Below are 22,656 nucleotides of genomic sequence, written 5' to 3'. Positions count from 1 at the left end.
CAAATCTGAAAAATATGGGATTTCTCGAATTTTCTGGGAGCCATCATTGAACCTCCCTACACAATAAACTCAACAAAACAAGCAACCATTTTCTTTAACAGTCCAACATATTTGAAGAAAGGGTGGCGAACAAAGAGAGAGAGAAACTCTCCAGGGAAAAAAGAGATGACCAAGAGGGAAGGAAACCAGAACCGAAAAAAACAAAAAGAAAGAAACCAAAACAAAAACGAAAAAAGATTGAAAAAAATGAGCAAATCTGAGAGAGAACTCATCAAGGGGGAGAAACCATATTCAAACAAAGAAAAGGGAGGAGGGGAAACCAGAGAGAGATTCGAACGAGGATTCGGGTGAAGGAGAACCAAACTAAAAAATAAAGAAGAAAAGAAATGAAGAGCTTACCTTTAGGTTTTCGACGATGATAGCTTCGGTGACTGGACAATAGATCCAAACGGTCCACTGAAGGAGAAGACCGAGAAAAACAACATACATCAGAACAAAAACGATCCAACGACGAATAATCAGATTGGAACAATGGAAGCTTGGAAGGTTTTTGACTTTTTCATGGAGTTGAAGGCCACATCTCGCAAAACCGAGACCAAATCCGAGCTATGGCGTTAAGACAGACCTCCCCTTTGAGTTTGGCGCCGAATGGCCACTGGAGACCGGCAGCGGGAGGTGGTCCTCCCTTCCCCGGTGAAATGATGTAGCTTTCTTCCTCTCTATTTTCATAATGAAGATGAAGAAATTAACACTTTAAAATTATTTTGGTGTTTTGTATATGCACAGGTGTTAATGCATGGGTCATTTGTTCATGAACCCATTTTAGTTTTGAATGAATGCATTTTGGTCTGTTTTGGGTTAATTTCATATTATTTTGAGCCTTTTATTTTATTTGCATTAAATTTTCGTCCTTTATGTTTGTTTACTTATTTGACTGAATTATCTCTATTTATTTTGATCGAGTAATTTCACAATCAATTCGATTTATTAATAATATACTCACTTGCCTTTTAGAACTTATTGTTTCGTTTGTTTTAGTACCTGCATGTTTGATTTTCCTATTTGCAATCAATATGTTTATTCTCTTTTTTTATGTAATTAATATATTGTGTACAGGGTAGTACACCTACGCATATATTAAGATTTCTTTAATTACATATATTTTAACTTTTATTAAATCTATTTGATAATATTTTAAGTATTTTTACTCGAATATTTTTTAAGAATGCTCGTTGTAGAATAGGTGTGAAAAGCACCACTCTATAAGAGAAGTGTGATTCGACGACATTCTAACAAAAAGTGAACTGGTAATTAATTAATCATTTTTAATAAAAAAGGATCATAATTTTAATTTTGACTTGAACTTATAAATTTCATCATTACGACAACGTATAAGCGATTAGATACGATTTCGGGCGTTATGGGGTGCTTACTTTTCCCTACACGTAATCGACTCTCGAACCTTTAAAATGAATCTTTGGTAAAACGCATGCCAAATTTTTGTCTTTAAAAATAAGTTTTTTCTTAAAATTATTTTAAAATACGTTTTTAGGTATTTAACTTACCTAATCTAAAGGTCGATGACGACTCTAAATCAAATTTTACCAAATTTCAAATTAATTTGAAACCCCGATTTTCTAAAAATTAAAGTCTTAATTGTTTTTAATTTAATTTTTCGTTTTAAAAACGTTATGAAAAGTTTTATATACCAACTTTTGTTTTAACTCATACTAAGTAATGACGGATGAAGTCCACTTGTTATTCTTGTTCGTGTTTGTGTTAATAAATGTCTTTAATGTGTTCACGTGTACATCTTTTTGGGTTCTAATTATATTAATTATTCAAAGTAATTATCAAAATTATTTCTTATATTTTATATGATCAACAATTTTTCATTTGAATTTAAAATTCAGATTTCATGCACATATTTGGGTAATTTCTATATATTTTTTTATCCAGCTTTAACTCATTTTCTCTCATTTATCGGGGAAGGGTCTCTCCCTTAGTGTCAGTTTGTGAATGCTCATAGCAAGACAAAATTGATTTTCCACGTGACAAGCAATCCTAAACACCCAAAAATTGATTTAAAATTATAATTAGAAAAGTGATTTTCAACTCAATCTCAAAAACTAAAATTTCTAGTTTTTCCGTGAAAATCACTTTTGGGGTAATTATATTTTTATCCTTAATTATTTATAATTTTCAATTTACATTATAATGTCAAAATGGAACATTTTATCTTTTCAAAATCATTTTTTAACAAAACTCCTAAATAATTAAGGTCAGTTTGACATTACTTTTGAAAAGTGACTTTTAAAAGTGCTATAGAAAATAACTTCTAAAAGTATTTTTCAAAAGTATAGTTTAAAATTTAACTGTTTGAGATTGTTGTTAAAAAGTAATTTTGAAAGATAAAATGTACATTTTAGATTTTATGTTATAAATTAAAAATATAGATTTAAATTATGTTTACACTTATTAATACTATGATACATAAAATACATCAACTTAAACTATAATAAAAATATAAAAAATATATTTTAAGATAACTCATTAATAATATTTTATCTATGAAATATTTTATTCAGAAAAAATATATTAATACTTCTAAACATTTGAATTTTAAAATAATATTTTAATTATTTTGGTTTAACCATAATCACTCATTTAAAATTTAAAATGATGTGTTTATCCTTTTAACAATTTAAAAATAAAAAAAACATATTAAATTAAAATTTAAAATAAATTACTATATATGAAATATATGAATTTAAACTATTATAAAACTATAAAAATATATAAAAATATAAAAAAAATATATTTTATAATTATAAATTAATATTTTATAATAACTCACTATTAATATTTAATATATAAACCATAAATTTTATTTATGTTTAAGTAATTAAAATAAATTATTAAGTAATATATTATTTTTTGAAAGATATTTATATTAAATTAATGAAATAAAATGTAAATACATAATTAATAAAGGAAACTGAATTCCAAATTTCTTTTCCAGGACAAATGAGTTGAGTCCATCAAACAATAAGGATAAAATTATAAATTTGCTTCTAAATGCAAAGTTAAACATGAAAAAATAGAAATTTCAGTTTTTGCGGTTGGTTTAAAACCATCATTTCACCGTATTTTTTTCAATTTTTATCCGATTAATATTTATTTTACGATAAAAACGGGCTTTAGCTAAAAGTGTTTTTAGACAAAGTTACGAAATACACCCTTAAATTGTACTTTTTAAAAACACTTTTAAAACTATTTTCTTATAATATTTTTTAACATTACTTTTTAAAAGTAATACCAAACTGATCACATTTTCTCTTCCTCTTTTCTACTCTTCTCTACGAGCAGACTCAATTTCTTTTTAAATAACTTTTTCCGACAATGTTTACTCTAACAAAACATTTTCAAATTTTTTTTCTTTATTATTGGAAAAGAACAACAATATAAAAGATTCCACTTTCTTATTTAGGGTATAAGAAATTCGGAAGATTATGTTAAAATTAGGAGATAACATTTAATTTTCCAGATTACATTGGTCTGGATAAAATTATTTTTTAAAACATTGACTATAAGTTACAGTAAATTACTCGATCCTTCTTCTATTGATGTATTTGTTTATTCTAGTTAGTTCTAATATTTAGTTTTGTAGTAAACTGCTTTTCTTATAATTAGTGACAATCGTGTTAAACAAAGAGAAGTGAGATGGTCCATTTAAAAAATAAATTTTTATATAAAAATATTAAAATAAATTGATACACTTAAAAAGAATATTGACAATACTCTAAAAGATATTATGTGTTATTTTTTAAAATTCTAACACTGCAGTTTAAAGTTTATTATATTTCCTTGTGGAATGTACCTAACATTCACAGCTTTCTTCTCCCAAAATTAGTATCACATGATGAATATTTGTAAATGTCTATTTAGGCTAAATTACAATTTGATCACTAAATTTTACTTTCTTTCTTATTTTTCTCATTGAATTTTAAAAATTTCAATTTTCTCAATGAACTTAATACATTGGATTTTTTGGTCACTCCGCCATTAAATAGTTAATGGCCTTAAAACGATGTTGTTTTCAAAAAAATAATTTTTTTACCAAAACGATGTGGTTTTGCATCTATATAAAAGCCCACTTTTAACGTCGTTAGTGAGGAAACGATTGAGTGACTACAAAAATCCAGTGTATTAAGTTTAGTAAGAAAATTTAAAAGTATAAGACATAGTGAGTGAAACAGAAGAAAGAATAAAATTCAATTATCAAATTTATAATTTACCCATCTATTTATAATATGGAACCATCACTTTGGACTTATCAACTTTTAACCAGTCATCTAATGGAACTTCTCGGTTTTATAAAGGCTTAAATTCACCCTTGCCCTCTAAAATATATCATTTGTATCGAGTTGTATTTCATAAAATTTTACTCCCATAAAGTTTAAATCATTATTCTATTTACCCCTAAACCATTAGCTTGGTTAGAAAAAAAGTTATTGACTAATTAAATCATGCCACATCACCCTTATATTTTATTTTTTAATCTAGATAAATAAAAATGAATTATAAAATAAAAGAAACAATATTCCTAAAATACTCCTCTTTCACCCCCCAATTCCATCGTGTCAAACCCTCCCTTTCCCCCCAACTTTTTTTTCCTTCTTCTTTCTGCAATCTCGTCTCCATGTGAACCCAGTTTCTTCAAGAGCATTTTCTAATTGGTGATGCCATTGGCTGAACTGTACTGTAACCAAAAGACTACAACATGGAGAAGTGTAGAAAGACAAATGAAGCCATCGATTGCATTACGCAAAGGTAAAGACATTGCCTGTAATGGAGTGCTTCTTAGTTTCTGTAAACCAGTTTTCATGAAGAAAAGTTTCAGGATTATGGAAGAAGCAAAGCTACGTCGCATCAAGGGGCAGACTATATAAAGACTACAAACTATCTGCTTGATCATTTGGGCGAGGGGGAATCAAGCGGTGGACTATATAAGAAATCTATAACCATTAGTTGAGTACAGTAGTGAGCTTTTATAGTTTGAATAAATTAGCATAAACGTTTTTTTTCTTTCTCCAACAGTTACTTTAGGGGACAAAACCTCCCGAAAAATAATCCAGGGGACAACTTTGTACAAATAGTATAATTTAGGGGACAATAGAGTATTTAAGCCTTTTATAAACGATGAAAAGGAAATTCTTGAAGACCTCGTGAGCTTGGACTAGGCTGGAGGAGCTTGATTGAATCTGCTAGGCAAAGAAAATTAAGAGTGCAATAAGCCGTCATTAAATTGAATCCACTTATCCCTTTAACTGCAATCTATCCGTAATGTAGTGATAATTCTGATGTCTGTTTTGTTCATTTGCTACGAGATGATAATTGTGTGGTGCATGCACTTACCAAATCTGTAAGGACAAGATAAGAAGGTTCATGGCATTGTCGTATTGTAAGAGTTTTTTTTTAATCTAGTGTGCAAAATAGTAAATATGTTTTTTAAATGAGATTTAAAGTTCTGATATGATTTTTTAACCTTTTAAGTACATGAGCAACAACCTTAAACATATGAAGGAAGCTTCAAAAGCAGAAGAGTAAAGTGTTCATTAAGTTTAATATATTGATTGGGATAATAATATAAGGCTTAATACCTCAAAAGTACAATTTATCCGTAAAGCAGTGATAATTCTAATGTCTGTTTTTTTCATGTGCTACGAGAAAGTAATTGTGCGGTGAATGCGCTTGCCAAATCTGAAAAAGGACAAAATAAGAAGGTTCATGGCAAGGTCATATTATAAGTTTTTTTATCTAATGTGTAAAATAGTAAATATGGTTTTTTTTAATGAGATTTCAACTTCTGGTCAGATTTTTTTAACCTTTTAAGTACATGAACAACAACCTTAAACATATAAAGGAAGCATCAAAACCACAAGAGTAAATTGTACATTAAGTTTAATATGTTGATTGGGATAATAATTTAAGGCTTAATACCTACAATTTATCCTTAATGCAGTGATAACTCTGATGTCTGTTTTGTTCATGTACTACGAGAAGGTAATTGTGTGGTGAATGCACTTGCCAAATCTGAAAATGACAAAATAAGAAGGTTCATGGCATGGTCGTATTATAAGTTTTTTTAATCTAGTGTGTAAAATAGTATATATGTTTTTTTAATGATATTTCAACTTCTGATATGATTTTTTAACCTTTTAAGTACATGAACAACAACCTTAAACATATACAGGATGCTTCAAAGTACAATAGTAAATTGTTCATTAAGTTAAATATATTGATTGGGATAATAATTTAAGGCTTAATACATAGTTTAATGTCAAAACTATACCTCAAATTTGTTATCTAAAGAATTTTTTGCTAACAATAGGTGTCTAATGTTTCCAACGTTACACTTTTAGATACATGGACAGTAACGACCGTTAATTTTGACCGTTAATTTAAAAATTATTTAAAAATCCTTAATATTATAATTAAAAAACCAAAAATTTTACATCTTCCGTCGTCGAACGGTCATAGTCGATCTGTGGCCATCATAGTTAACACCATCAGAATCGTCACACCGTCACGACCAAAACCCAATCTTCACCCACCGTGAAACTGCATCGATCGTCAGGAAAAACACAGCGAAGGGTCACCGAATTTTTAGTTTTTTGTTGCTATTTTCGAGTAATTTCGATGGTTACAGCCGTCCATACGTTACATGACCCTGCCGTTGAGTTCCTTGTCTTGTTCTGAACAAAACCCGACTGGTGGTAACTTGCTTCGTCGGAGATGGGGGATGGGAAGGAGAGGTATGATGCAGGAGAGGGTTTATTTTTTATTTTCTTTTTAAACTAATATTTTTATTATTAAAAATTTTAAAATTAAGAAATTATAACGATAAACACCTAAAAGTGTAATGGACGTTAGGGACCTATTGTTAGCAAAAAAAATTTTAGACACAAAACTATATTTTAAGATATAATTTAAGCACTAAAAATACAATAATGTGAGTGTCGGAACGATCTTTGAGCTCAGAAACACCACTCGACTATATATTTTGCAAAAATTCAGATTTTATTTTGAAAATAAGTTTGGAGTCGATATCGACATTTGAATTAGGTGGTCAAATACCTAAAAGTGTCATTTAAAACAATTTTAAGAAAATTTATTTAAAAAAGACAAAAGTGATGTGCATTTAACAAGAAATTCATTTTTAAGGATTCGAGAGTCGGTTACGCGAGGGGAAGGGTGAGCACCTTCGCAGCACCCAAAATTGGTACCCTTCAATTATATGTAGTCTAAAATGGTGGAATTTTACAAAATTGAACTCAAAATTTGAATTACAATCAGTTTATTTATACGAAATTAGAAAAATGAGTTAATCTCTTTTAAAATATTCGACTCGATGAAAATAGCTTAATTCACTCGGTTTTATATAAAAAAGGGATGTCCCCTTACTACGTGAAATAATGAAATTAAAACCCAGTCATGTTGGACGCAATTTCATTAATCCACGACTGAAGACAACATTATTTATATATATATTTTCAAATATCTTTATAAATATTATATTTGAATCTATAACCTTTAAAAAATAATAATTCATCTCTTTATCTATTGAGATTGCACTCTAATATAAATTTGATTAGAAAAGTAACATGATGAGATGTGTTCCTCACGAAATTAAGGATTCGTTTGGTTCAAGAAAATATAGGCTATTTTCATATTTATTTTTTTAGAAAATAGAAAACACTGAATAAAACATGTTTGGTGGAAAAATTATAAAATGATTTCTAGAAAATGAAAACATAAATACGTGAAAATATGAAAATATAAAACAAATTTGTTTTTAGTATTTCATCAAAATTATTTTTGAAATTTGGAAAATAGAAAAAATATGAAATCTAGATTTTTAACTTAACTTACACATATTCAAATCTTTCTAACTATAATTTTTTGATTTAATATATCTAAAACCCTCAAACTTTTGAAAAACAAATCAATATAGCATGTAAACCTTTTTTACACTCAATGTGGTCCTTAAAATATTTTTTAATTATTTAATTTTTTTAGCATTTTTTATATTTAATCTATTAAATATCTTAATAATTATTTATATTTTAAATTGAAATAATACCTAACTTTTTTTAAAAAAAATAAATAAGTCCTCAAACTTTCTAAAATATTAATTAGTCCCTCAAACTTAGTAAGAAAATCAATTAAACTCATTTACCACGTCACTATCCATCGTGTACTGCCACAACAACATAATGAACTGTCATATCAACATTCTAGATTATCATGTAAACTTTTTGAACTATCATGTAATCGTCTTGACGATTTGATTCAGTTGGTTAAAAAATTAAATAGATTTTTTTTGTGTTATGAAATTTCTTATCAATTTTATTGTTTTTGTATAACTCACATTGTAAATTTATGTAATGAAATTTTTTAATAATTATATTTTAATTTAAGTATTTAATAACTATTTATTCATATCTATTTTTAAAAATTAGATACCAAATATATTTTTTATAATATTATTTTTAATTTAAGTTTTCATTTATATTAACCAAACATATTTTTCAATTTTCAAAAAGCTGAAAATGAAAACTGTTTTCTAAAAATAAAAACTGAAAAGTTTTTTTTAGAACCAAACAAACCCAAATATTTATCTTTTTATTCTTTTTTTTTCATGCATTTTGAGAATTTCCAAATAATTTTTTTAAGGAAGAAATCTTGAGTTTATATTGGGATTGTCAAAATACTTAAATTCAACAGTTTTTTATTCGACTCAATTTTGTAGTGGTATTTTTTTTAATTTTGAAATTTGGGGTAGGATAGAGCAGATTATATAGTATATAATTTATGGGCAAGGTGGGATCGGTTAAAGTAAAAAGGCAACTCGACACGACTCGAAATAAATTATTAATTTATGCCTTTTTATATATAATATATTTACAAATTTAAGAATTTTTATTTTTATATTGTTAAAATATATTCTTTAATTATTAAAATTATAAAAAACACTATAAAAATATTATTTTAACCATTTAAAATATATTAAATAATTATAAACATATTATTTAACTATTTAAAAATATGAATATATTCATATTGAGTCATATCAGGATCATGATTTTATTATTAACTTCAAAGCTGAGTCAAAGCATAAAAAAATTAAAATTTATCAGAATGGGATGAGGTCATATTTAAAAAAATACTTTCGAGTCAAGGGCAGTCAAAAAAACCGCCATGTGCCCACCCCTATTTCATATTTGTCGCAATATAACTAATATTTTTAATTGTAATTTAAAAAATGCGAGAACCATGTTTCGATTTGCTTTCTTTTCTCTTTGTCTTGGTTTCTTTTTTTCTTTCACTGACACCAGCCCATGTGCTGGAGCCGTCGCCAATATTTTCTTTATATTTCACATATTTTTTTAGAGTAACTCTGTCTTTATGAAATTAATTTCTCTGCTTTCATAGCACGCTTTATCTCAGTCTTTTGACATTTTTTTATTTTTATTTTCAGAGTTTGATTTAACATCGTTACGACTAATTAAAATGGCGCTCATTTGTTATTATAATTATCATATTTATGCCAAGCATAAAACCGAAATATTACCAAACGTCGAAAATAAATTAAAGAGTCCATATATATGCAATAAATAGAACAATACCAACCCGAAGCTAAATACCCACAATTACAAAGCCCGATTGCTCAACCCAATCAAGACCAATGACCCATTAAATTTTAACCGTACCCAACTGGCCCAATTGACCCAAATTTTAGGGTTGCTAAAATACCCTAGTTGAACCAACTATGTTGCTGCCTTCTGGAATGTTCCAACAATTTCGTTTCCAGCTGGCGTGCGTGAAGAACATGTGCGTCCCATCATCTCCCATCACGTGTCCCTTTATTCCTCGCAAGCAGTATTCGTGGTCCTTCTCTCATCCACCTCATCCATAATGGTCTCGAAAGCCTCATTGATCCTCATCAGTAACCCCCCAATACGTGAGTGGGTCATTTTACAAATCATCCATGTAACAAACAATCCCCGACAATGGCAGAGGCGTAATGGAAAACAATTTTGGCAGTAAATCAGATGGATCCTCTCATGCAAACAAAAAACAAGAATTGTAAACATTTGTATTTTTTTATTTCTTTTAAAAACTCAGCTATAAAAACCGAGAGAGAGAGAGAAACTGTAATTAAGTAATAAAGAATAAAAAAATTAGAGTTTTTTCTAGCATTTCAAAGGTATCATTTTTCCTATTTTTTATTTGTGTTTTTGTTTAACGTGTGTGTGTTTAATTTCGATTTTAAAAGAGCGGCCTTATGGTTTACCTTAGAGAGTGATCACATCTGAGGGAGTTCTCGGGTAGTCACCGCCGTCTTAGGTCACTGGAGCTAGAATTCAAAATGTTTGTCTATATCTAAGGGGTTTTAGGGGTCTAGTTTAGTGGTTTTGGTCTCGGATTTAAGTTATAGGTTATAGAACATGGATTTTGGGTTCGTTTAAGGTCAGCTTTGAGGTTTGGGAAAGCTACCGATTAACGGAGGTAGGCGGCATCTAGGGGTATTTTTTTGGGTTCTTACTAAGAGAGAAAACTAGAAAGAGGAGGGCTTTTTTTAGCTTAGGTCAAAATGAGTTAAAACAAAAAATTGAGTTTTATATCTTGAACAAGTCTGCTCAGTGGACCCGGTTTGGGTCTGTTTGTTTAGCTAAAAGGGGAAATTACACTTAAGTCACCTAAATTCAAGCTTATTTTCACAGTTTGGAAACTGCAATTTTGACTCATGTTTTGCCTTTCTCCCTTGTTTGTGTTGTTTTATTTATTTCAAATTTTGTTGTTGTTGTTGTTGTTGTCTTCTGTTCAGTCCCTGCTTTAATTTTGTCAGTAACATTCTAACTTGTTAATTTATTTACTAGCCTTACCAACCCCTAACTTCTAATATGCTAACTTCTAAATGCTAAACTTTGATTTTTGCTCGATTTACATTTTTCTATTTATATTTAAGTATTCTATTTTTCTGTCGTTTATATTTATGTCCTTCAATTTTATGCGCTTTAATTCATGCCCTTTAAATTTCTAGTATTTATATTTATGTCCTTTAGATTTTAGCATTTATTTTTCTGTTTGCTAATTCGAGCTTGATATTTTATTTCATTTTGGCATTTAATGTTATTTTTTAGCTTTGTTTCACCTCTAGTGCATATAATTGTTTAGTACAATCAATAAATAGATGCGATGCCTTTTTGTATGCGGGAATATATGGAAAAGTCTCCTAGATACAAGGGAAGCCTGTTTATGAGGATTGTTCATACAAAAAGGCATTCTTTAATATGGGTAATCTATGGAGAAGTCTCCCAGATACAAGGGAAGTGTGTTTATGAGGAATGTTCGTATAAAAGAATTCATTTTTAAATGGATCATAATTTAAATATCACTTGAATTTATAATTTTCAACTATAAAAAAGATGTAAAATCGAATATGTACCGATTTTGGGCACTGTGGGGGTGTTTATCCTTCCCCACGCATAATCGACTCTCCAACCTTTTACAAAATGAATTTATGGTTAAACGCAAGCTAGTTTTTTCTGTCTTTTAACTTGATTTTTTTCTTAAAATTATTTTAAAATACATTTTTAGGCATTCGACCTACCGAACCTAAATGTTGATGGCGACTCCAAATAATTGGTTTTCTAAAACCCCAATCTTTTCAAAATTAAGTTGGTTTGATCCCATTCCAACCCCAAAAAGCTTAAGAACCATTTTGATAGCTTGGCGACTCTGTTAGGGATCATAGAGAGTCAGGCCATGATCGATTAACATTATCTTTATATTTGAAAATTGTAAATCTGAATGACATTTAAATTATGATTCTTCTTTTTTTGTTACATTTTGCATTTCATATATCATTTTTATTTTCTTATTACCACTAAATAGTAGTATTAGTGTGTGATTTATAAGTGTCTCATATTTTTTTTTCTAAGTCAGGATCAAGACAAAGGATTGTGGGTTTTCCTGGTATTTTGTAACCATCTCGAATATTAAGAGCTTACTTACTATGCTATATCTCGTTAAATAGGGGTGAAACCTTTGACTTCGTGAGAAAATTAGTTCTCAAATGGGCCTTAACTATTAGCCTCTGGAGTTCATACCCCATGTCTTCATGAGAAAATTGGTTCTCCGCATGGACATAGGGATATGTATCCTCTCGAATTGAACTTGGTTCTTTTAAGCCTGTAGTGGGTGAGGACCGAGGGTCTGGCAGGCCCAAGGGGGCACCACCACTGAACAATTCGAGGACCTTTTAGTGGTACTGAAACTCTGTCTATTTTGTATCCAGGTTCTTTCCATTTTGTACTGAAACTCTGCCTGAAGTTTTAAAAGTGGAAACTCACTCTAACCTTTGCTTAGATTCATTTTTTGCAAAATGCATAAGAACTAGAAAAGTGTGTGGTTAGGTTTTATATTTCATACAAAGCATGTGAACTAAAAAGAAAGCGTTTAGGATTTATTTGTCGAATAAAAATATGGGGTAGACATCATGTTTGGGTATGACCTATTAAACCATGTTTTGGGTAGGCAATATGTAAGGGTAGGTTTTACTGGTTAATGATAGTTCTTACTATTTTGTTAATTATCTTATTAGGTTTTAACATATCTTTTGTTTTGATTTCCTTTCTTTATTTTGCATCATCATGCCATTTTCATCATCATGACGAAGAGGTGTTACTTCAAAAAATTGTTACAAAAAATGGGAGGTTTTCGTATTGATATAGTGGCTCCATAATTAGGTAGTTAAATCCAGATGATCGATGGAGTTAACCGAGGAAAGAAGAGCTCAGAGTCGATCAAAGACTCTCATTGAAGGCATAAAGATCGAGATGATATCAAATGGTCAGATACTAACTGGAACAAGAATGAGAAGACCCTATACGAGGCCTGAAGATCATTTTCCTCTTGAAAAATATTATAGCAATAGAAGTTTAAAGATCCAACAATTATAGTGAGCCAACATTAGCGAACACAAGGGCGATTCAACAATACCTACATCGTATCATGAGGAGAGACAAGACTAGAGATGTGAAGAAAATAAAGCTTGTAAAATTTGACTATATTATATGAGGAGAACTTGTGTTTTGACGAAAGTCTTCCTAATGGTGGCCACTTTTAGAATTGTCACCTTCTGCATTTTTCATCTTGCATTTTTGTGTTTACATTTTACATTTTTTAAGTGTTGCATTAAGTTATTTTACATACATCAATCATGAAAGTATGAGAATGACTCGTGGATGATTCTTTGTTAGAAATTTTGAAAGCAAATTGAAGTCACCGAAGTCATACCTAGAGAAAGATAGAGAACCATGGATGTGATACTATAAAGGATTAATAAAATTGCAGAATCAAAAGAGCATCTCGTTAAAGCAAAACAAGATATGAATTACCAAGTAAAAAACTTTCATGATATAAGAGAGCAAATGTAAATTTAGTTTCTAACCTACAACAACACCTGGACTATAACAAGTTCTTCTCGATGAGCTCAAGAAATCCTGAAGTTGAAAACTCATAACATTAATGTAAATTTGGTACGCTATTGTATGTTTGAAGTAAACAAAAAAAGAATAAAAACAACAAAAAGAAAAGAAAAAAAACAAACACATACACAAGAACGCCAAGGTGAATTCAACAAAGGTGACAATGCTCAAAGGTTCAGTTAGGAATGAGTTCAGACGGAAGATGGACTAAGGGAGTTGAGAAATACTTGTTATAGTCAACTCACATGAGCACTCAAGAATTTTATTTTTAGACTGATATTTCTGCACTGGTTTTGCTAAAGAAGTATACGTAGCTTGAACAAATAGAAGATTTTAGAGAATCGAAATGGAAACGTTCTAAAAGGTTTGGAAATTGAATATACTAGTTGTTTCATTTTGTCAGCATTATGTGGAAATGCCAAGCTAGGATAGAGGGGCATGCCACAATGTTCGCAAAGACCAAGAAATAAAGAACATTTCAATGATTGAAACTCTAAAAAATAAAAAGCCAACCTAAAACCAACCCATTGATCTTAACACGTCAAAGAGCAGTGATTTTTTAAAATAATAATTCTTGATTTACCTGATATTCATTGAATTTATGATTTGTTTCAATTGTGAGCCTTCCAGTTTGAAAAATTCTTTCATTTTTATTAATTCTAAAAATAGAAGAAAGTAGAATAACATTTTCAAACAAGACAATCTCTTGAGGATGAAGAAGGTCATTGGAAGCTGACAAAGCTTATTCAGCCTTGAGTGAAGAAGTGAGACAACAAACTTTAGTCCAAAGCAAAAAAATAAATGATGCCAAAACAATGAAGACATTCTCAATCTTGAAAGCAAAATGGTCTGAAAGAGAAAATACTTGAGGATAAAACTTTTCACATTTTTTTGGTGTTGTTTACATCAGTAATCTATCAAGAAGTAGAAGATCACCTTAGCCAGAGAGGGAACAATTTATTTTGAGATTTTCTAATATTTCAGCTCTTAACAAAGATTTAAGGCATTTCTATTGGAATAATCAATCACTTCTTGAGTGTCCATCCGGTTGAGAAATCGTAAAGAGAGTTCCTTATATTATTTGATAACAATTTTGTAGCATGTGATTCCTTATTAATGATGCAAGAGTAAGACCATATGATGTTGAAACCCACACTTGGGCATCACCAAAATTCAAATCATGTTGAGATAACAAGATTCAAATCAAGAGGATATTTAGAATGACCCTCACCGATTGGAGTGTTATGGGGAAAATATGAAAACAAGAGGATCTTACTTTGAAAAGTGAACCATTCATGCTTCGATTGGTAGAGGAATCCTAAGAAACAATTTTGATATAACAATTGAATTAGAGATTGAAAGAGGCATCAAGACCGTATTCCTGACTGTAGGAAGAATTAAAAAGCAAACATTCATTGTGAGACTTCAATGAAGAAACCAAAAGATAGAAGAAAGGAAAGGAGATTTGCATAAGATGATCATATCATTCCTCAAAAGATGAAAACTTGAGCTGACAAGTTGTCACACTAGTATTGGGGCAACCTCTAGGAAGACTACATTCTCTGCTTTAAATCCAGAAGAAGACTCAAGATCAACTTTTCTGCATATGTTGAGCAAGCCATACATTACAAGGCATTTAACTGTATTCATATTTTCATGCATAAGTGCATAAATTTTACAAATTTTACAACGAAAGATGACGACTCAAGCAAAGATAAAGATTCAGCGAAGAGAATAGAGAAAAAATTTACAAGACAGTGGAGATTAAACCACTAGAATGACATAATGCATGCTTATTTAAGCATTTGCAAAATAAGAACATACACATTCATTCCACTAAGTTTTGAATGTTTGACGGGAATTCAAGAATCCCAACAAAGATTTTATTTCACATTTTCGAACAGAAGAAGAAGATTTCAAGAAAGAACCAGTCCACATTTCACAGTTGAAAGAAGCAGATTTCAGCAAGGATTTGATACCTTCGTGTACTACCTTTGGGTAGTTTAAATACATATCACTGACATATGGTAATCTTTTACAGGTTTAAAATCATCAAAGAGAGGATAAACCAATCAACATTTCCAATGGAAGGGTTCATAATGAAAAGAACTTGTCCGATGAGGGAGAATAAGTTCCTAATGATAAGAACTTGTTCGACCTTGGCTCATCTATCACATAAGGAGTTGGACCAACACTTCAAGTGGAAGGGTCCATAATGATAAGAACTCATCCGATGAGGGAGAATAAGTTCCTAATGAGAAAAAGTTGTTCAACTATGGCTCATCCATATCATAAGGAGTTGGATCAGTATTTCTAGTGAAAGGGTTTACAATGAGAAGAACTCATCCGATGAGGGATAAGAAGTTCCTAATGAGAAGAACTTGTTCGACCATGGCTCATCCATCACATAAAGAGTTAGATCAATATTCCCAATGAGGAAGAAGAAGTTCATAATTAGAAGAACTTATTAACCTTGGCTCATACATCACATAAGGAGTTTGATTAACATCAATTTTTTGCCTGGTTCCCTCACATAAGGAGTTGGACCACCATCACCATTCCACTCAATTCAATCACATAAGGAGTTGGATCAACGCCACTCTTTTGGCTCGTCCATCATAAAATGAGGTGGATCAGTACTTTTAGTGGAATAGTTTGAAATGGGAAGAACTCATTTGATGAGGAGCGAAGAGTTCATAATGAAAAGAATTTGTATCTCAAGTATTTTAGCAATTAGGACATATAAAAATGGTGTTTTTTTTATCTTTGCTCCATTTCGTTTCACATCAATGAGCAAAGAGGGGCAATTGTAATCACCATTTTTATGCTAAGTAAAAAAAATAAAATATTACCAAATGTCTAAAATAAATTAAAGAGTTCATATATGTACAATAAATATAACAATACCAACACAAAACTAAATACCTACAATTACAAAGTCCGATCGCTCAACCCAATTAAGACCAATGACCCATTAAACCTTTAACCCAACCCAATTGACCCATATTTTAGGCTTACTGAAAAACCCTAGTTGAACCAACTATGTTGTCACCTTCTGGAATGTTCCATCATTCTAGTTTCTAGCTAGCATGCGTGAAGAACACATGCGTCCCATTATCTCCCTTTACGTACCCTTTCATTCTATGCTAGCAGCAGTCGTGGTCCTTCTCTCAACCGCCTCACCCACAGTGGTCTCAAAAGCCTCAATGATCCTCGTCAGCAACCCCCAACATGCGAGTGGGTCATTTTCCAAATCATCCGTGTAACAAACAATCCCCCGACAATGGCAAAGGCATAATGAAAAATGGTTTTGACAGCAAATCAGAGGGATCCTCACATGCAAACAAAAAATAAAGAATTGTAAACAATTTTTTTATTTCTTGTAAAAATTCGTCTACAAAAACTGAGAGAGCAAAAATGTAATGAAGCAGCAAAGAATAAAAAAATCAGATCTTTGTAGCATCTCGAAGGCATCTTTTTTTGCTATTTTTATTTTCGTTTCAATTTTACGTGTGTGTGTTTGGTTTCAAGTTTAAAAGAAAGGGCTTAGGGTTTACCATAGAGAGTGATCAAATTTGTGGGAGTTCTCGAGTAGTCAAAATGTTTGTCTAGATCTAAGGGGTTTTAGGGGTCTAGTTTAGAGGTGTTGGTCTCAAATTTAGGTTTTAGTTTGTAGATTAGGGTGTTTGGGTTCTTATGAGGACGGTTTTGAGTTTTCTAACCACCATAGACAGTGGTCAAAGGTTTGGGAAAGCTATCGATTTACGGAGGTCGGCTGCGTTTAGGCATTTTTTTGGGTTTTAGCTGAGAAAGAAAAAAAGAAAAGGGACAATTTTTTTAATCTTAGGTCAAAATGAGTTAAAAATTGACTTTTATAGCTTGACCCGATCTGTTTAGTGGACCCAGTTAGGGTTCACGTGTTTTACAAAAAGGGGATGTTGCGCTTAAGTCCCCCGAATTTAAGTGTGTTTTCACAGTTTGGTCACCATACCTTATTTTTTTAATTTATTGCAATTTTGACTCATGTTTTGCATTTCTCACAATTTGGTCACTTGTTTGTGTTGTTTTAATTTCACATTTGTTTCTATTGTTGTGTTCTGTTACATTTCAGTCTCTACATTTAATTTTGTTATTAATGTTCTATCATGTTAATTCATTTACTAACCTTACTAACGCCTAACTTCTAACATGCTAACTTCTAACTGTTAACCTTTGATTTTTGTTTGATTTACATTTCGTTATTTACATTTAAGTATTCTATTTTTCTGTTGTTTATACTTATGTCCTTTAATTTTATGCACTTTAATTCATTCCCTTTAAATTTCTAGTATGTACATTTCTATGATTTAGATTTCAAAGTTTATTTTTATGTTTGCTAATTTGAGCTTGATATTTTATTTCATTTTGACATTTCATGTTATTTTTTAGCTTTGTTTCACCTCTAGTGCATATAATTGTTTAGTACATTCAATAAATAGATGTGATGCCTTTTTGTTTGGAGAATTATGGAAAAGTCTCACAGATACAAGGTAAGTGTGTTTTCGAGGATTGTTCATACAAAATGGTATTTTTTTTATATGAGTAATCTACAAAGAAGTTTCCTAGATACAAGGGAAGTGTGTTTATGAGGATTGTTTATATAAAAGAATTCCTTTTTAAATAGATCATAATTTAAATATCACTCGAATTTACAATTTTCAAATACATAGATGATGTATAATCGAATAGGTACCGATTTCGGGCACTGTGGAGGTGCTCATCATTCCCCACGAAAAATCGACTTCCAAACCCTTTTCAAAATGAATTTTCGGTTAAACGCATGCTAGTTTTTTTTCTTTTAACTTGATTTTTTCTTAAAATTATTTTAAAAGACATTTTTAGGTATTCGACTTACCTAACCTAAAGGTCAATGACGACTCCAAATCATTGGTTTTATCAAACCCCAATCTTTTCAAAATTAAGCTGGTTCGATCCCATTGCAGCCCCAAAAAGCTTAAGGATCGTTTCAACAGTTATCTCGTTGATCTTCCCTACTTTGGACACTCGAATTGGATTTGCACACACAACATATGATCGCAGATAATTATCTCGTGACGCTTTGCTCTGATTTACATTTTGTCAGTGGTCTTTCAGTAGTTTAAATCCCCTATTGTGGTTTGTTTGCAGTAGCAGTCAGATATGTTTGTATCTACCCATTGTTCAAGGTTTTTTGGATGAGATTTTTCATCTTTTCCTTGTATGGTCCTGATATGATCTTGAGTGGCTAGTTTCTTAATATTTTAGAAAAATATCTCAATTATGTATCTAATTTATGATTTTTGTCGTAAATTTTATTGTAATTTTGAGTTTTTCTTATTTATTAATAAAATTAGCTTCTTTTATTAAAAAAGGCGCAAACCAAAAGGAGTACACTACCATGCACAACACACAACCATGAACCATAAACTTAAAACAGCAAAAAGGTAAGATGCTTTTATAATATAAAGTTTTCTAAAAAAACTAAAAATAAAAAACTGTATTTACACTAAAGTTTGTGCAATTACTTTTTATAATACAAATATTTATAATATAACAAAAAAAAACTTTTGTTTTGAATGAAAGAATATAACAGAAGATTTTAGTCCTATATATCCATTTATTGTACTGAATGTGACTAATATTTTGGGGGTAAGCCTGCTTTTCTATTCAAATTGACTTGTGAAAGAATTGGGGGCCAAAACATCTCTCTTAAGCTAAGGATGTCTTCTTAAATTTATTTGGGAGAAAAAGAGACCAAAGAAATGAGTGTACCATATGCATTCCCAAACTAAAGTATGCAATACTTGATATTCAATAATTACGCAAAAAGCTTTAAGCTTCCTTATAATAACAAAACTTATTTCAATTGTATTCTCATTGCACGTAATAATATATATATATATATTGACAACTTCATGCATGTTGCTGAAAGCAACCCTAGTTTTACATGATTGTGAAATAAATGAGAAAGGAATTATCTCATCCATAATCAGTATTATTGAACATCAATTGCTTGCCCTCATATACATCATTATTGAGTATTAATTCCCCTTTTCAATAGAAATTGAAAGTAACACGAGGTTTTATACCACTTTAAGCATGCAACCTAAAATTAATTTGTCACCGTGTTAGAGTATCAACAACTTGTCCCCGTATCATAGAAAACAAGTTGCTGCCTCAAAACATCATTCATCTTAAGCATCAAGAGTTTGAATCCTAATGTTTATGGATAAAGTGATGAGTTGAGAGTGTTGTCCCCGTATTGAACCTCTACAACATTGAACCATATTAGTCAATTAATAAATTGAATATCAGTAATTGTAAAAAAATAGTATCATTCGTCCCGAACTTAACAGTGTTAAAAGCAAAACTAAAATGGATGATGGAATGAAAATTTATGTATCAAATTTGAACATAATCTTCAGGTATCAAATTAAAAGATATGGACAATTTCAAATACTAAATACATATTTAAGCATTAATTTTTTTTAAGTCCATGGATGTTCATTGCTGCTTATTTTCATTAATTTCGCTGGAAATTTTTAAATGGAAGCCAAAATATAGAGTGCATTTAGATGGTTAAAATGCCATAAGAGTCTATTTCAATTCCTTCATTTGTGATTTATGTATTTTCTATTTGTATGATATCATTAATTAGTAGTAAATGTTGCTTGTCATCTGTATTATACATCGACGAACACTTTGATCTCAATATTCTTCCATTACGAAATGTCACTTTTGATCCAACATCCTAAATTTTACTATTCATTATAAATTGTGTTCTAAATTACTTGACTAGCCTATAAATGTCACTTTTGATCCAACTTCCTAAATTATTTTACTATTCCTTATAAATTATGTTTTAAATTATTTGACTTGTCTCTTATTCTTTAGACAATATGAAATCTGCCAGTGGTTAATCCAAAAAAATATTATGGATTGGACTAATATAAATAAAATAATAAAAATATTATCGATTGAGTTAATATCAATTGCCTGTGATAGTATTATTGTATTGAAATTTTGAGAGACTTAAAAATTGAAGAGTTATTATTTATTTTTATAAATTATTTATTAGATATATTGAATTACTTTGTTGGGGCACGAGGGGTCATGGCCTGGGTAGGCCTAGACTTGAATCCTCCCAAGATCTGCAAAGTTATCCAATCATATAAATACTAGAAAAAATAGCAATAGGTTTATTGATTGTCCCCCAATTAACTTTCTAGGCACTTGTAAACAGTTCATGTAATATCCTGAATTTCGATGTTTAGACCAATAGATTGATTTACTGAATCTGATCCGTTATGTATTTTTCGAATTATTTATTTATTTTATGATTTGAAACTTTATTTTTCATTGATCCTTAAAAAAGAAATAAAATATTATATATATATATATATATATATATATATATTTGGATTTGGATTTGGATTTTTTTCAAATAAATTGTAGATTAAAATTCGATTTTAAAATAACAGTGAATAATTATAATATATTTTATATTAAATAAATATATGCTGTGTTTCTTAATTGAAAAAAATAAGATTTATTTCTCTGTGTTTTGAATGTGCTTACATTTTAATTATTTTTAAATGTAACACGAATTAAGCTACTTTAGTGGTTAAAGAGATGGTTGTTATTCTTTGAGATCCTTGATTCGAGCACCAGGGATTGTAGAGTATTTAAGCATTAATTATCAAATGATTGAGAATCTTTAAAATAGATATTACCACTTGTAATCGCTTAAATTATTAAAAACAGAATACTTGATTTATTTTAAGGGTAAATTACATATATCATCAATGTACTTTTCTTTATTTCATATTTTACTCATTGTACTTTAAATATGTTCAATTTCATCATTGAACTTTATGCATTTAACGTTTTTGGCCACAAAACTTAATAAAATTAGTTTTTGAGTCACTGAGTTATTACATCCGACTAACAAAATGCTCACGTGGCTTTTTTTAAACTATAAACTTGCCACGTATGATTAGTTAATAAAACAATAAATAAAAGAAAAGTAAATTGTATATATATTTGAGATTACGTTTAGGGGAGTCAAAATCCCTAACCCTAAAATAAGCAAAATAGAGAAGGGTCGTGAAAGAGAACTCCAGAATATGTGAGGCAAATCATGTCCCAATATGTAAGTGTGGAATTCCAGCGATAGTGAAGACAACATGGTCGGACGAAAGCCCTGGGACACGTTTTTTGGTTACAATAATTACGGAAATAGGTAACGTCAGTCGTGTAATTTTTTTCAATGGTATGAGCCACTAATGACTCCTCGTGCAAAGGTGCTTGTGGTTGGGCTGCTCAGAAACATCAAAAATATTGAGAATAGTAGAAGAAATGAGATATTTGTTTGGGTTTTTGCTATTATATGTTATGTTCTTCTCACCTACTATAACACCCTAGAGGAGTTCGATACACAGTCGACCGATTAGAGTGTCACTCGGAACCACCAGAGTGACTAACCATATTTTTTCTTGAATAAAATGATTTCTTTGAAAATACTTATAATAAAATAATCAACCCCAGTTATATAAATATTTACATCATACAGACCACTTTAAAAAAGAGTTATGACTCGAATATACAAAATAAAATGGTCTATAAATATACATGGCCTTTAGAAGATAATCATGAGACGTACTTTGTACTGAAACTCGGTTTGGAAATGCTTCTACTCAAAAAGGCTCCTTGAATGCTCCATAACTAACTTGCATAAGGAAACATATTCCAAACGCTGAGATAACTAGCTCGGTGGCACGCCGACAACAAAGCCATACTAAGAGTGTTCAATAGATGCTCAAGCTAACTGGTAAAATACAACAGTGAGTATACTCGTATATTGCACTCTCTACTCTATGATAGACATCATGGTGTGACTGAGGGTTCAGCCTCTCGAAGCTCACACACCCCTCTAGTCTACCGAGGACGAGGCCTGAAATCTCTACATCGATCACAACACCCTCGTCTAACCCACCCCTCGTGAGTGTTGAGCCTCGACTCTAGTTAGTAAGTTTAAAGTGCCTCGCGCACTACCTAACGATATCCGGACTGATTCTAC

The sequence above is a fragment of the Hibiscus syriacus genome, unplaced genomic scaffold (genome assembly GCF_006381635.1).
Source record: "Hibiscus syriacus cultivar Baekdansim isolate YM2019G1 unplaced genomic scaffold, ASM638163v2 tig00112402_pilon, whole genome shotgun sequence".
Lineage (NCBI taxonomy): Eukaryota > Viridiplantae > Streptophyta > Magnoliopsida > Malvales > Malvaceae > Hibiscus > Hibiscus syriacus.
The sequence above is the reverse complement of the archived record's forward strand: the minus strand, read 5'-3'. Positions refer to the sequence as shown.